Raw genomic sequence first — 13,611 nt, 5'->3', positions numbered from 1 at the left:
CCACTTCACCAGCTCCGTCAGTGATCGCTGCTGGGGTGGGCAAGGAGCCGGGTGCTGGAGACCACGGCAGCGCTGGTGGCACCCTCCGAAGGGCTCCCTCCCTGTGGACACCGGGGATGGCTGTCCCAGCGTCTGTGCTCATGTGAGCGGCACCCCTTCTGCCCCCGTGCCGAGGGTGGGAGGAGGGAGTCCCTCAGACCCCGCTGCTTTAGTGGGCTGCTCGCCGCCCCCGAGGCTGAGCCTCTCCCATCCACTGCATCAGGAGGCTGTGGGCTGGGCAGGCTGGGGAGTTGCGGCTGAAGGGGTGAGAAATTCTCACCGTGCTGACATTACAGGCTCACACGCTTGTCAGCGCAGTGAAATCTCTTGCGTAAACCTCAGCTGCTTCAGCCAGTGCTTCATCCCTTCCTGCTGGCTTCTCAGTCAGCAGATGCATTTTCTCCAGTGCCCTTTCCACAGAGGCTGAGGCTACGGGCACTCAGTGAAACCTTCCTTTCCTTCACCAGGAGAAGCTCCACGAGGTGACCCTTTTTCTTCTGATCTCCTGAAGCTCTGACTCCCTGGTCTAGTCCCTTCTCACCAACACTTCCCACTACTTCTTGCCCACATGCTCGCTTTGACTTCCCAGCCTTCCAGCCTGCTCCCAGCCCTGCCCTCCTTCCCCAGCACTCACTGATGGGGAGCTAGGAGGGGGAGCTGCCTGCTGAACACGGGGCAGTGGAGATGGGAGGAATGGATGCGATCAAATAAATCAAAGAAGAACACCTAAGAACTGCACAACCACAACAAAACACACGACAGCCCCCCAGCAAGGGGTCAGAAACCAAGCACGAGGTGTTGCTGAGCACTGTGATTTCCTGACGAAGAGAGTACCTTGGAAACACATTATGAAAACAGCTCCCAAAGCTGGGACTCCCTCCAGCTGAACACTTTCTGTAACCTACAGTAAATTGTCCCATTATATTTAAAAAAAAACAAACAAACATGAAAAACTAAGGTAATGGTCTGCTGGCAGCGCCTGTCAATGTAAGGATCTCATAGTGAGCTACAGTACTCGCTTGCCTCCTCTGCTCAGGGAACTTCTCCAGACCTGGGGCTGGGAGTGAGGCCACTACACGCTCTGTGCTGCTCTTCCCCATGGGGCTATCATGTTGCTCACCACTGCTTTGTGGTAATGCCTTCATAGCATGCCCCGTGAGACAACTGGCCCAGTGTTACAAGCATGAGGGTAGAGGTGGGAAAGCACCTGTTGGGCATTGCTGTTCTCCTCAGGCCTACCATATAGACATGGCATGGCAGCAGAGGGGAGGATCGACTTAAGTTAGAGGTGTCTCCTCGCCCAGCTAAAGGGATGTGGTTGTGCAGATGGTGATTTAATTAGGAGCAACGCACAACTTAAGGTTGCCTTGAAGAATGACCCTGAAACGAGCTCATTTTAGTGTCACGTAAAGGAGCTGAGTGGTTCCCTTGGTTCGCTCCTGCTTTGAACCTCAGAGGCAGAGCTGAATCTTTATCAAGGGCTGCTGTGTCTCCGAGTGCACATTTCACTTGGTGAATAATAGGCCATTCAGTGACGCATTCCACATTGATCCAAAGCCCATCTTTCTCAGGGAGTGAACGGAATACAAGCAAAACCATCTTCAACTTCAGATCAATCCCCACGAGGGATCTGGCAGGGAAACAAATGCCAGTCCCTGCTCCAGGGACCTGTCTTGCATCTCTGTGGCTCCTAGTCAGAGCTCCAGTGGATGGAGGGCAGTCACTCTAGGGCAGCCAGTCTAGCTTGAAGTCCAGGCTTTGTCAAGGGCTGGATATACCACGAAGGTTCAACAAACAAGCAAGCCTGGGGTGACTCAATTTCTGAATGTCAGAAGAACATAGCTTGATGTCTGCAGCATGCACTGGTCAAATCCGCATTACAGCCTGGCTGGAGAGCTGGTTGGTCTCCTTGTTAGCTTACCCAAGAAAAGTGCCTGGACAAGCATCGTGATTCTCTCAGGTACCATCTGAGCCTTGGTAAAGTGACCAAGACAGTAGGATCTTTGTGAGCTCCTCCTAAATCAAGGGACAGTCTGTGGTGAGTGTCCTCTGCTAGCATCAGGGAAATCAATCTAGACAGGTTAGTGCACTGTTAACACGTGCAGATTTGTCTGAATGTTTTCACACCTACAGTGGAGGCTTGCGCCAGTGCCATTAGATTGACTCAGAGCCATTTCACAACACCGGAGTGAGTTATTTAAGCCTGAAATGGTTTCCTTCTGATGCCTTTTTCTGCCTTACAGATTTCATTCATGTGTGACATAATGCATGTGAGTGAACATCACGCAGATGAGGTCTGAAGCTCCGCTTAGCATGGCCCTGTGTTTGTGGATACACAGCAAGAACTGTCAGAGGTGGTAGAGAGGTGTTATTCCTTCCTTTATAGTGAGACTGCTCTTACACCAAGCATCAGGACACCCATGGCAAAACTGAGGACCAAAAGACTGACCTATAGCCAAATGCTGGTTTCTTGTGGCTACTCATGTTGGCCAACTACTTGTGGCTATCTAAAAAAACATGGTGCACTAAAATCTGAGTGCAGCAGATGAGGAAGAGACAGATTTTCTCATGGTACCTGCTACTTACAGGAGGGCTGGGATGAAGTGGTGACCGAGGATAACAACAGTGCCTCTGGCAGGGCTTTGGCGACGGTAGTTTGATGCTCAGGCAGTACCATGGAGAGAAACGCACAGCCTAACCAAAACACAAAGAGCTGAAGCCATTGAGGAAAGGCCTAAAGGAAGAGAGTTATGAGGTAGAAGGAATATGAGGGAGGCCAGGAAAAGACAGGTTGGGGAGAGAGAGGGCAGAACCATGAATTTTGACTGGGATTAAAAGATGGAGCAGGAAGGGGAACTAGAGTCGGAGGAAGCGATCAGGATTGAAATTTAGAGCTAGGGGAGCTTTAAAAGGACTCAGTAAACAAGAACAGATGGATGAAGCAGGGGTCTGGGAGCTCACAGGTATGAGGGTGCTGCTGACTCTGAAGCCCTTGTTTAGGGCTGACCCAGCTCCCCCGATCCTTGCAGTTATCTCAGGAGCAGCGACCCGAGCCTCCCCAGCCCACCTTGTTTGGAGGGAGTGGGGAGCAGAGGCTATTGCACATGCTGGTGGCTCAGCCCTCAGAGCTGAGACTCACTGCTGTAATGGGGACACAAGCCAAGACCCAGACCGTGTGTCAGAGATGAAGGACTGTCATGAAAGGTAGGTCAAGAGGTGAAAGCCCATTTTGCGGTTTAAAGATCTCACTCCTCCTGACATTCACGCCAAAAGATGATGCATTCCCATGTTGTTTCCTTTTCTTGTCATCTTCCTTTCTTGGTGTTAATTGTTCGGTTATCATTTTCCAGGAGCTGAGGTGGAGGCTGTGTCATCAGACTTACAGAGACACCAAGAAATAAACTGTGGGGATGGAGCTCTGAATACGCACAGCATGGAGACCACGAAAGGTGAGGCTGTCAGCATCTGCCCTTGGGCTCACAGTGCTGATATATAGGCCTCTGGCCTTTAGAGCTAAAGGGCAAGAACAGCACCACCTGGAGTGGCATACGCTGAGAGGAGAGTCTCTCAGTGATGAATGCATGAGAAAGCCCAAACAGAATGACACATGAAAAAAACATTTTGCAAAGAAGAAGCCAAGGATGTAAATGTGAAAGGGTGAGTAGTGTTGTGATGCAGTGAGCATCATCCTCTGCACCAGAGGTGCGACTGCCTGCTGAAGTAGAGCATGCTAACGTGATGGTAACGGGAACCCAAGCGTCTGTCGGGATGTTGGGTAAAGGAAGGGGCTGGTGTTTCCCAATGTCTGAGGCGACTTTGCATCCTGGGTGGTTGCTGCCATTTGTTTTCTTCTTCTGTGATAGCTATACGTCATTTCTCTGTACAGTTTACTTCACAAAAGATTTCATGTACTCACCTGAGATGTGTTTTGTTATGTTTTGTTTAAATATGCAAAATTGCATGCAATTCCATGTGACGTCTCATGCAAATTACTTCTTGTGCTACTGTGCTTATTTGAAATTAATTTGAGTATGATCACGACCCTGAATCTGAAGCCGTTGTTTAGGCTGAGCACTCACCCAGCTTCCCTGATCCTTGCAGTTATCTCAGGAGCAGCAGCGCGATCCTCCCCTGCCTGCCTCAGCCTTGATCCGGAGGTGACACCCGCCGCGGGTGCTGCGGCTCAGATCAAGGTCGTGCTCCAGTCCTCTGCTGAGATTGCCAGTCAGTGCAGTCGGAGGGTGAGGATTTAATGGGGAAGCTGGGACTCCAAGCTCACATCTCACAAGAGTCCACAGATGTGCACTCACAGGGAGAGATTTTTTAAACCCACAGAGCCAGGCTAGACACTGGCCAGTGATCAGCCATCCAGCAGCTCGACAGCTCAGTAAAGTGTCATAAGGCATCTGGGCTCAGAAGAAAATGCTGGTGTTACAAAGTCAGGAATTAAACTAGCTCTCTGGAAGAGCTTGTTTGTTAATGACTGCCCCTTTATGGCAGTGAATCTGCAGATACAAGCAAAATGCTGTTGATACAGGTGCCCCATATTCTTAGAAAGATCAGATTCCATCAAAAACATCCACTAAAAGCAACAGCCATAATGCAGGCAGCAATACAATATCTACACTAATCTCTAACCATATACAAGCCATTTCAGCAACATTCTTCATGCTAATTTTCCCTTTTTTCTTCCGCCTGGTTATGAGTCAGCAGCTAGGCTTGAAACCCCTAGCCTTCATCATCGAGGAAGATATAGACGTCACTCCAGCAATGTCTTAATCTTCCGTTAAAAAACACAAAACAGTCAACCACAGACTTTGCTGTAACTCCCATTTCATCCCTGGCTCACGTAACCCACTGTGACCTGGCAGTGAAATATTTCATGCAAGGCCTTTTGCTTTGGGCAACTGAGTGCAGATGGGTGCCTGGAGACAGGGGTGGCTGAGAGCTCTGCGCCATGTCCAGGGCTGCTGGTGTCCAGCCGAGGCAGGAGGTGCTCCGAGGCAGACGCTGCTGGTTGACTGCAGCACCCAGCAGCACATCTAGCCCCAGGCTGCCCGGGGAGAGCTGCTCTCATCTTTCCCCAGGCAGCTGCTCCCGAGGCATTCCTTTCTCTTGTCCCCATTTGTTGTCCTGTGCCCCGTGCCAACATATGGGTCTGGTCTCATCCACTGTTCAGATTGTCCTGCCTGGAAAAGGGGTGAGTTGTGAGTCCTGTCCCAGCCTGTGTGCAAAGCCTCAGTTAATAAAGATAAACGAAGGCAGTGGAGGAGATGGCCTCAAAGCCTGGAAGTGCCCAGATCACAAAGGTGCTGCAGCATGGAGGAGCTCTCTTCTGCTCATTAGAAATCCCATCGGATCTGCAAGACATGCACCCTTCACCCGAGGCAATTGGCCATGGGCCTGCCTGTCACTTGCTGTCCTCTCCAATTCCCATCCTAGCTCTTCACACCCTGGAGGAGGCTGCGCCACCCGTGGGATGCACATCCTGTGCTCCATGGGCAACTGCAGCCCCACAGCTCTCCCTGCAGCATCCCATGGGCACCAACCCCACCACCCCAAGCAGCTGGCACCAATTCTAGTCAAGCCCCAGGCGTCCTGCTTGGCTTGAACTGCATGAAGACCAAAGACATGAAAATGTCCTGCAATCACATAAGAAGAAAAGACTGGCAGAGACCTCCTGACCTGTGACAGGGAGTCCCACCACATACTCTTGCTCAGAGACTCCCAGTCTCAAAACAAGCTCAGCCTCCTGGCTTTGGGACTGCTGTTCAGAGGCTGTGCTAGGTCCTTGCACTGTCAGGTGGGAAGCTCCTTCTAATTTTCAGCCTCAGTATATTCATGGCCCAGCCTGTAATAATTCATTCTTGTGCCAGCATTGTCCTTAAGCTTAAATTCAATGACAAAGCCTTTTGTTAACACAGAGTTAATGTTGCTTGGTGATAGCTCATTCTTTCCCAGAACATTGAGTTCATGAAAATGCAAACTTGTGGAAAAACAGGACATTTAGAGTTAAGATGCATGCCTGAGCAACCTTACTTCTGCTCATCCTAAGCTGGCGGCTGCCAGGGGGACTGCCAGCTCTCCAGCTGCACTTACTGTGTCAGGTATAAAGCCTTCTGCTATGTCGGAAAGGAGCAGGACCACGAGTAATGGGGGAGGTGAGCAGGGAAAAGAAGGCTAGTCCTCTGGGGCACGCAGGGGGCTCTTCACACTGAAGGGGAAAACTTTCTGGTAGGAGTCGGCTCATAAAAACAGAACCCCGAGGCATCATTTCCCTGGGAAGAGCAACACCGGTGTACACCAAGAGCATGCCCTGACTCCTGTACTTCAGTCACCGAGGTGGGCAAGAGCCATTTCCAGCAGCCAGTGCAGCCAGCCCATCAGACTCAATCCTACTGCAGCTGGGGAGGACTCGCACGCTTCCTGGCAGCAGCAAGCTGTTTGCCCTTCGTGCAGCTGCAGGCATGCTGCTTTGCCACGGAAGCTGCTCTGTCTAAAGTGAAGGATGCTAGGAGGCTGCCGCAAGCTTCAGCCCCATCCTGGACTCCTCCTTGCAGGGAATTCAGGCCAAGATTTCCACCAGGGTCACAGTGATGCACGAAGGTCAGGACAGAAAATTATGGCAGCTCTAAAACACGGTGATTGTAGAAACTTCAAGCACAGAAGCAAAGGATGGTCAGAGTGACTCTCTCTCTGCTTCCCTCCCCAGTTATCCATGCAGCATGCTGCAGATGAAGGGAGCTCATCTGGGAAAAGCTCGGGCTGTCATCTGGCAGGTGCTGGAAGGCTCCACTCCAGAAGAAGGAGAGAGGGAATGAGCGCAGAGCAATTCCTTAGGTGGCAGCTGCTCCCCAGGCAGAGCCAAAAAGACTCCCATCACAGGTGCTCGCCCAGCCTGTGAGGCTGGGAAACAAAGCCTCAGGTGACTGCGGTGCTGAAGGAGTCCCAGGAAAACGCGAGAATCCTTGCTAAAATGAGCTGCAGAGATGATGCACAAGATTTTCGAGGAACATCTAGGTAAAACAACAACTGCCCTGAGGAGGTGGAGGTGGTAATCCCAGCCCACCTGTGAGGAGGAGCTCGGCCAGCCTGCTGGGCAGGAGGCACTCCACCTGCTGCAGAGCTGGACTCACTTGGCCTGGCCCAGGGACTCGCTGCTGCTGATGGTTTGGGTGGAAAATGTGTGCCCCTGAGCCATGGGCCCCTCTGGGCAAAAACTTGACAACTTGTGGGTTCCCTAAATCTGCTTGTAAAGTCAGAGGTGCTTCCACCTGGCAAAACGGTGATGTCAAATAGTCTGGGATCACTGGTTTTGCGTCTGGGTATCTGATATGGACTGGAGAAGTGTCTGGGCATGTGATATGGATTGAGAGAGAGTGGAAAGCTTGCAAGATGTGCTGTGACTAGGTACACCACGAGGAGGAGGATGAAATAATCCTGGGAGATAACCCATCCATGGTACGCTGAGCGGAAGCAAGGCAGCTGATCAGTTTTCCCTGATGACATTGCAAACACATCTGAAAAGTTAGCTCCCGGAATGAGATGCTTACCTGAAGTTTGGGAGCCCTGCCCAGAGGGATCTGCTACAGATATTAGGAAAGCTTTGGGGTACAATAAAGGAGTGAGAGCTGCTGAAACCTGAAAAACAATTCAGAGTCTTGTAGCCCAAGCGTTACTCTCAAAACCTCTCAGAGTGCTGGAGTCCATAATGAATTCCAGAGGTACCCCTGGTACAGACATCCTGCCTCCCTGATGCTACAGACTGTAAAAACATTTGCAGCAGGCTGTCCCTCCAAGCTTTTGGTGCTTACTCAAGGGGCTCCTGGCAGCCAGTGGCAGCCCCAGAATCCTGATAGCAGACTGCTTGTTCACTCCTGCATCTCATTTTCTTCTGTATTTTATCCTGAGTCCTTTTGCCTCCTTTCCCTTCAGATTGCCACAGCCCCAGACGCCTCTCCCCTAATCCCCTTTCTCATCCCTTTCAGGCAGCAATTTCACCTGTCAATTAGCTTCCCATCCAACGTATATTTCAAACCTGAAAAAAAAAAACACCTCTGACGTCAATTTGTCAGGAAAATCACATCAACCCTTCTAACTTGACTCTCTGACAGGGTAGCTGGCCTGGCAGACCGGGGTGATGCAGTAGATGTGATAGGTCTTGACTTCGAGGCTTCTGATGCAGCAAAAGGCCTGAAGTTCTCACAAACAAACTAGAGAAATGACTGTAGCCAGAATTGCCAAAAGATTAATGCAATTGCCAAAAAAAAAAAAAAAAAAAGAGTGTATAAAGCTGGTTTGAGAAGATTACATCATCAGAGCAAAAAGGCATTTCCGATGGGGCCACAGAAATCAGCAGGTTCATTTTCATCAATGAAGGTTTAAGCTGTGTGGTAGGAAAAGCTTTTTAACTATCAAGCAATAAAATGCTGGACTAGACTGGCCGAGGGAGTCTTGTCACTGCAGGCTGTTGAGAACAGGTTCAACAGATATCTGTCAGGGATGAGCCGTACTTCCTTAATCTTGTCTCTGGGTCAGGATGATGAATTAGATGATTGCCTGAGGTCTCGTCCCAGTTTCATTTCCCCTAACTAAATTAAGCAAACCTCAGAAACCATTGGCAAAAGCAAGCTGCAGTGGGCTCTGCTCACTGCCTTCCTGCAAGCTGGGCATTAGACCAGCACTAACCTTGTCCAGGTGTAAACCAGGCTCAGAATCCATCCCCCTAATGCTGAAAACCCACATGGTGAAACCTTTTCAGCTCTGCTGTCTGTGCAGGCATGTCACATGTTGAGTTCAGGAAGGTTTTTTGTGTACCTCTGCAGAGATCTGAGCATTTTCTGAGAACCTGGGTTTTAAACTTCCTTTTTCAGAGGGTTCTGGGAGCAGGTGCCATGTGGGAGAGGCACCAAGCAATTGTCTACGTTGAGAATACCAGGCTTGGAACTTACCCTTGAAGGAAAAACTCTTTAGAGGATGGAGTAGGAAAACATGGGCTTGTGGATCTGTGTTAAACATCTCTCTTTTTTTCTCTCTCTTTTTTTTTTTTTTTTTTTTTTTTTTGTCATGCTGACCTGCTCTGGAAGCACAGCAAAGCCCAGAGAATAGTAAATCTGTACAGTCTGTAAAAGAGCCAGACTCTGAAGGGAAAGGGACTGCATGACTCAATCACAGCCGAGCTCCTTTTCCTCGATCATAGCCCTTTTCACTGGGAACATCCTCATATATAAAATGGATTTCTAGAGAGGAATCCACCCATGCCAGCCTTCTGCTAAGCAGAAGAAGCCAACCCCTCCCTACCTCGTTTCGCAGGATGGCCAGAGGGGAGGCACAGAGACAGACTCCGTTATTACAGCTCCTCCGTGCTGCTGCCAGCCCTCAGTCTGCTCCTGAACACGGGTGACAAATCGTATATACCATCTTCAATAAGATTAACGTAATGATCTCTTTAAGGCTGTTGTCTTTGTGACCACGTCACATCATTGCTTCATAATCACCTCGTGAATGATGAATGCACACAGATCTGTTTTTTCCCTCTGTCATTTCTAACCACTGAATCTCCATGTATAAAATAAATCCCTGTTAGCAGGAGCAAAGAACAGGACCTCACACTTCTCCGTTCCGGTCTGTGAGTAATTCTTCCAAATGCATTTAATCAGCAAACTTCCTTTTCACTTTGCTTTTTTTGCTGAGCCAGAGCCATTACTGCAAACAGAATTATTCCCAAGGCCAGTAACATTCCTCCATGGTGGCAGTTCAGCAGTTCCCATTTGATTCAACACATCATCTCATTTTCCCCAGTGTTTTACCCACCTAAAATGACCCGAACAATTCCTTTCATTTCAGCTCATCTAGCTGCCTTCTACCCTTTACTCAAGCAAATGCCTTACTGAAATCCAGCTAGATTAGATCTACCTTTTTTTTTTTTTAATTATTTTTTCCCATCCAGGTAAGGATGAAAAGGAGGTAAAGGAAAAGGAGGTAAAGAAAAAGATCAAGTTAAGGGCACACAGTGCTTTTGTTGATAAACCCATTATGTATTTGGTGCCATTTTCCACTTACTGCTGTAGCTTTAATTTTGTTTTCCTTCTGTAATTTGTTCTTAACCTTATGCTCTATTGAGACTAGACTAATGGGTTTGCAGCAGCCCAGAGTACTTTGTTTTCTCTCTTCCTGAAATATAGCTCCCTTTTTCCAGTCCTGGCATGCTTACCCTGAATTTGACGGATATACTGCAAATCTTTGCTCCCAAAACTGCAGTTTCCTTGCCAGTTTTGAACAAAATACAAATATGGAGGTGAACCTGTGAGCTCCAGCCTTCACACAATAGAGCTTCTTGAGTTTTGCTTCTGCCCTGGTACAAACACATACTGTTCTCCCCTGTCTCTTATATCCTCTTCTCCCATCTTTTTCAGCATCATCCTTCCTATTGAAAAGTGACATGAGGCAACTGTAAAGACCTAGACATGCTTTAGCAGCACTTCGGTGAGCACTGAAGCTGGTGTGAGGAGCGCATCAGACAAGCTTGCACGACCATGCTCTTGTGCAATATAGTTTTAAATGACACTTCTGCAGCGTTGCTGTTCAGAATATGGATGTCACAGCTTAGGGAGTCATCCCCAAACCAAACAGGTCCCGCTGCTACGAGATTCACCTGTACTTGGAACAGAAGTGGGATGGAATGAGAAGCGCTACAAAGGGTGGCAAGCCAGCTGGAGAAGAGATGTTTGTGCACCAGGGCTTTGCTGATGCTAACGGTGCTGTCAACATAGATGCATTTCCACAGGGTCAAACAAGCATGCTACCCTTCTGGCTTCTAGCATGATGAAGACATTGAACATTTGCTTGCAGCGTACCAGCAGCACAGATCAAAATCACTGACTCACAGAAAAAATCAGGTAGGAAGGGACCTTTTTAAGTCTCTAGTCCAGTCCCGTGCTCACAGTGGAGTAACTACAAAGCCAGATCAGGTTACTCAGGGCTTTGTCCCCACACATTTTGAGCATTTCCAAGGGTGGAGATTCCCCAGACTTTGTAGGCACTCGTTTCGCTGCAGAACAGCTCTCAAGGGAGCTGTTACATACGTTCAAAATTTCTCCTGTTGCAATTTGTATCTGTTGTTTCTTGTCCTTCCACTGTGTCTCCTCAGAGTCTGGCTCCATTTTCTCTACAAATTTCCTTTAGGTAGGGGCAGACAGCAAGTGGATGCCCCCTTGGCCTTTTCTTTTGAACTAATCCAACCGCCTCAGCCTTCCCCTTGCACACTGTGTGTTTCAGCCCTCCAATGCATGCCCTTTTTGCTGGGCATGCAGCAGTTTTTCAACATGTGTCTTGCACCCCAGCCCAGCCCTCGATGTAATCTTCCAGATGTGGCCTCAGCTCTCAGGTGGATGGGAATAATAATTTCCCTTCCTCTGCTGGCTGCGCTCTTGCTAATGCAACCTAGGTTGCAGGGATCTGTCATTGCTTGAAGGGCTCACTGCTGGATCACATTCAAAATACTTGTTAAGACTTTTTGAGGTGATCTAATAAAGTCAGTTTTGATTTAAGCCTGTTGGGGCTATTGCCACGGAGAAGCTATCACCCCACTGGAACTGGTTTTGCCTGAGCACGTCTGGTATGTTTTGACTGTGACCGTGCAATTGAGGTCCCCCTCAGGCACTGCTGATGCGATTGTGGTTTTTCTCCTGTGCTGAAGGTACTCAGGCACAGTCCCTCTGGCTTTCTTGGCATGCCCGGTGATTCCTTTTCCTCCTTCCAAATTATGGGACGCATATTCATGACACATTGGCCAGAAAGTTTGGTAGCTAATTGTTCTTACTACAGTGGCCAAACAAACTCAGTCTGTGGCTAAAGCTGATCAGTCCCAGGAGAGTCTTGGGTTACCATGTTCCTGCCCAACAGGGACCCTGCTGTTCCCAGCTCCAGAGCCACCTTTCAGTAAAAAAGCAGTGGACCCCTGTTGAGTGTGCCTCAAGTTCCAAAGTGCATCCCAAGTGCATGGTTTCTGCTCCTTGACCTTAAGAGAGTAGATGCCATTGTAACACATGATTCAGACAAGCAAGCATGTGCAGGGTAATGCGATAATGCACGTGTTATAACTGAGTTACTGTGTATCTCTCAAACCGTACAACACTGAATAGAGAAGTTACCAGGGAGGGAGAGATGCAATCTATTTCCACGCAGGGGAAAGAAAGGCAGAAATGATATGCTGAAATGCTCTCTGCTGTGCGCTACCAGGGGATTTAATCAGCCGATTGCCAAAGAGATGTCAGTTCCTTGAAAGAGTAAGGACAACATGCCTTGCTGAGAAATGTACTTGCAAGATTAAAATACCAGCTTCAGGATAAACTTAATATTGTCCCACAAGCAGAGGAGAATATGGGCAAGAATGAACAGCCTCCATCCTTACAACGGGTGTCACTACATCATCACACCCTTCCAAGCCCATCTGCCCATCCCTGCCTAGTGTTCAGGTACCCTCCACAAACTCAAGCACCATACAGGCAAATTACAGCACATGTCAGGCCAGGTCTGCCAGCCCTACAAGCCAGCCAAGCAGGATCCCACAGCGCGACGCACCACCTATATCGATGGGGTGGCCACCCTGACTGGTGCAGTTTATATGCGGACAGGGGACAAAAGGTGTTCAGGCACAGCGCATACAGTGGTGCCACAAGCACGTAGTCATTATGGAAGGTCCGGGGCTAGGTCTGGTGTCAGGGTGGTGAGAAAGGATAGAGATGAAGGAATCAGGCAAGCAGAAGGAGACGGGAAGAGCTGAGGTGGGAACATGACAGTCAGATGTGTCTGCGGAGGAGGTAACAAGGGTGGGAGATGGAGCCGGCAGCTACTGTAGCGCTGTGTTTGCTACCCCCCAGGTCAAAGCTGTCTTGAAAAGCTCTCTACAGAAGTTGTGAGAGAGCAACCGCTGTGGTAGTTTTTTTTTTTCTCAGATGGTTTGCTTTCTCCACACACTTTCTTTTCTGAGCTTGTCAGGAGCTAGTCCCTCAGAGGCAGGTGATGCTTAGCTGTGCTGCACGCCAGCTCCTTCTCCCGGGGGGAGGCCCCTTGGCCTCCATCCACCACCCCTCTGGGGCTCATTTACCTCCCGCAGCCACTTTTACATCGCTTCTGGCTTCTTGTCCTGCCACACAACAAACTGAGCCCCTCTCAGTTGTCCCCTTCCCAACAGCCTGGCCCGGCTGGGCAGTGCGAGTGGGTGAACCTGCTGCTGGCGTAGTGCTGCTGCCTCCCCTCACACAGCACCGGCCCTCTCAAGGACAAGATGTGGTATAGGTGGAGGCCATACCAAAGGGGGGTAACCAGGAGCTAGGAAGGAAGGTGAGGAGATCAGGTGCACTCTCCAGAGAAATACACCCGTTCCTTCTATTTTGTCTCCTCCTAAGGGAAGAAGATAAGAGAAATCAAGTGCCTGTGACAGATGTTAGTCACGCTGCCTCACGTGCTGCTGGAAGGTGCTTGGGGGAGGGGAGCGTGACGCTCTAGGCACAGTTTGAGAAAATTAACCACCTTGTCCCACTCCTCTGCTGGAAATCATGACTTCTCCTT

The sequence above is a fragment of the Cygnus olor genome, chromosome 1, assembly GCF_009769625.2.
Source record: "Cygnus olor isolate bCygOlo1 chromosome 1, bCygOlo1.pri.v2, whole genome shotgun sequence".
Taxonomy (NCBI): domain Eukaryota; kingdom Metazoa; phylum Chordata; class Aves; order Anseriformes; family Anatidae; genus Cygnus; species Cygnus olor.
The sequence above is the reverse complement of the archived record's forward strand: the minus strand, read 5'-3'. Positions refer to the sequence as shown.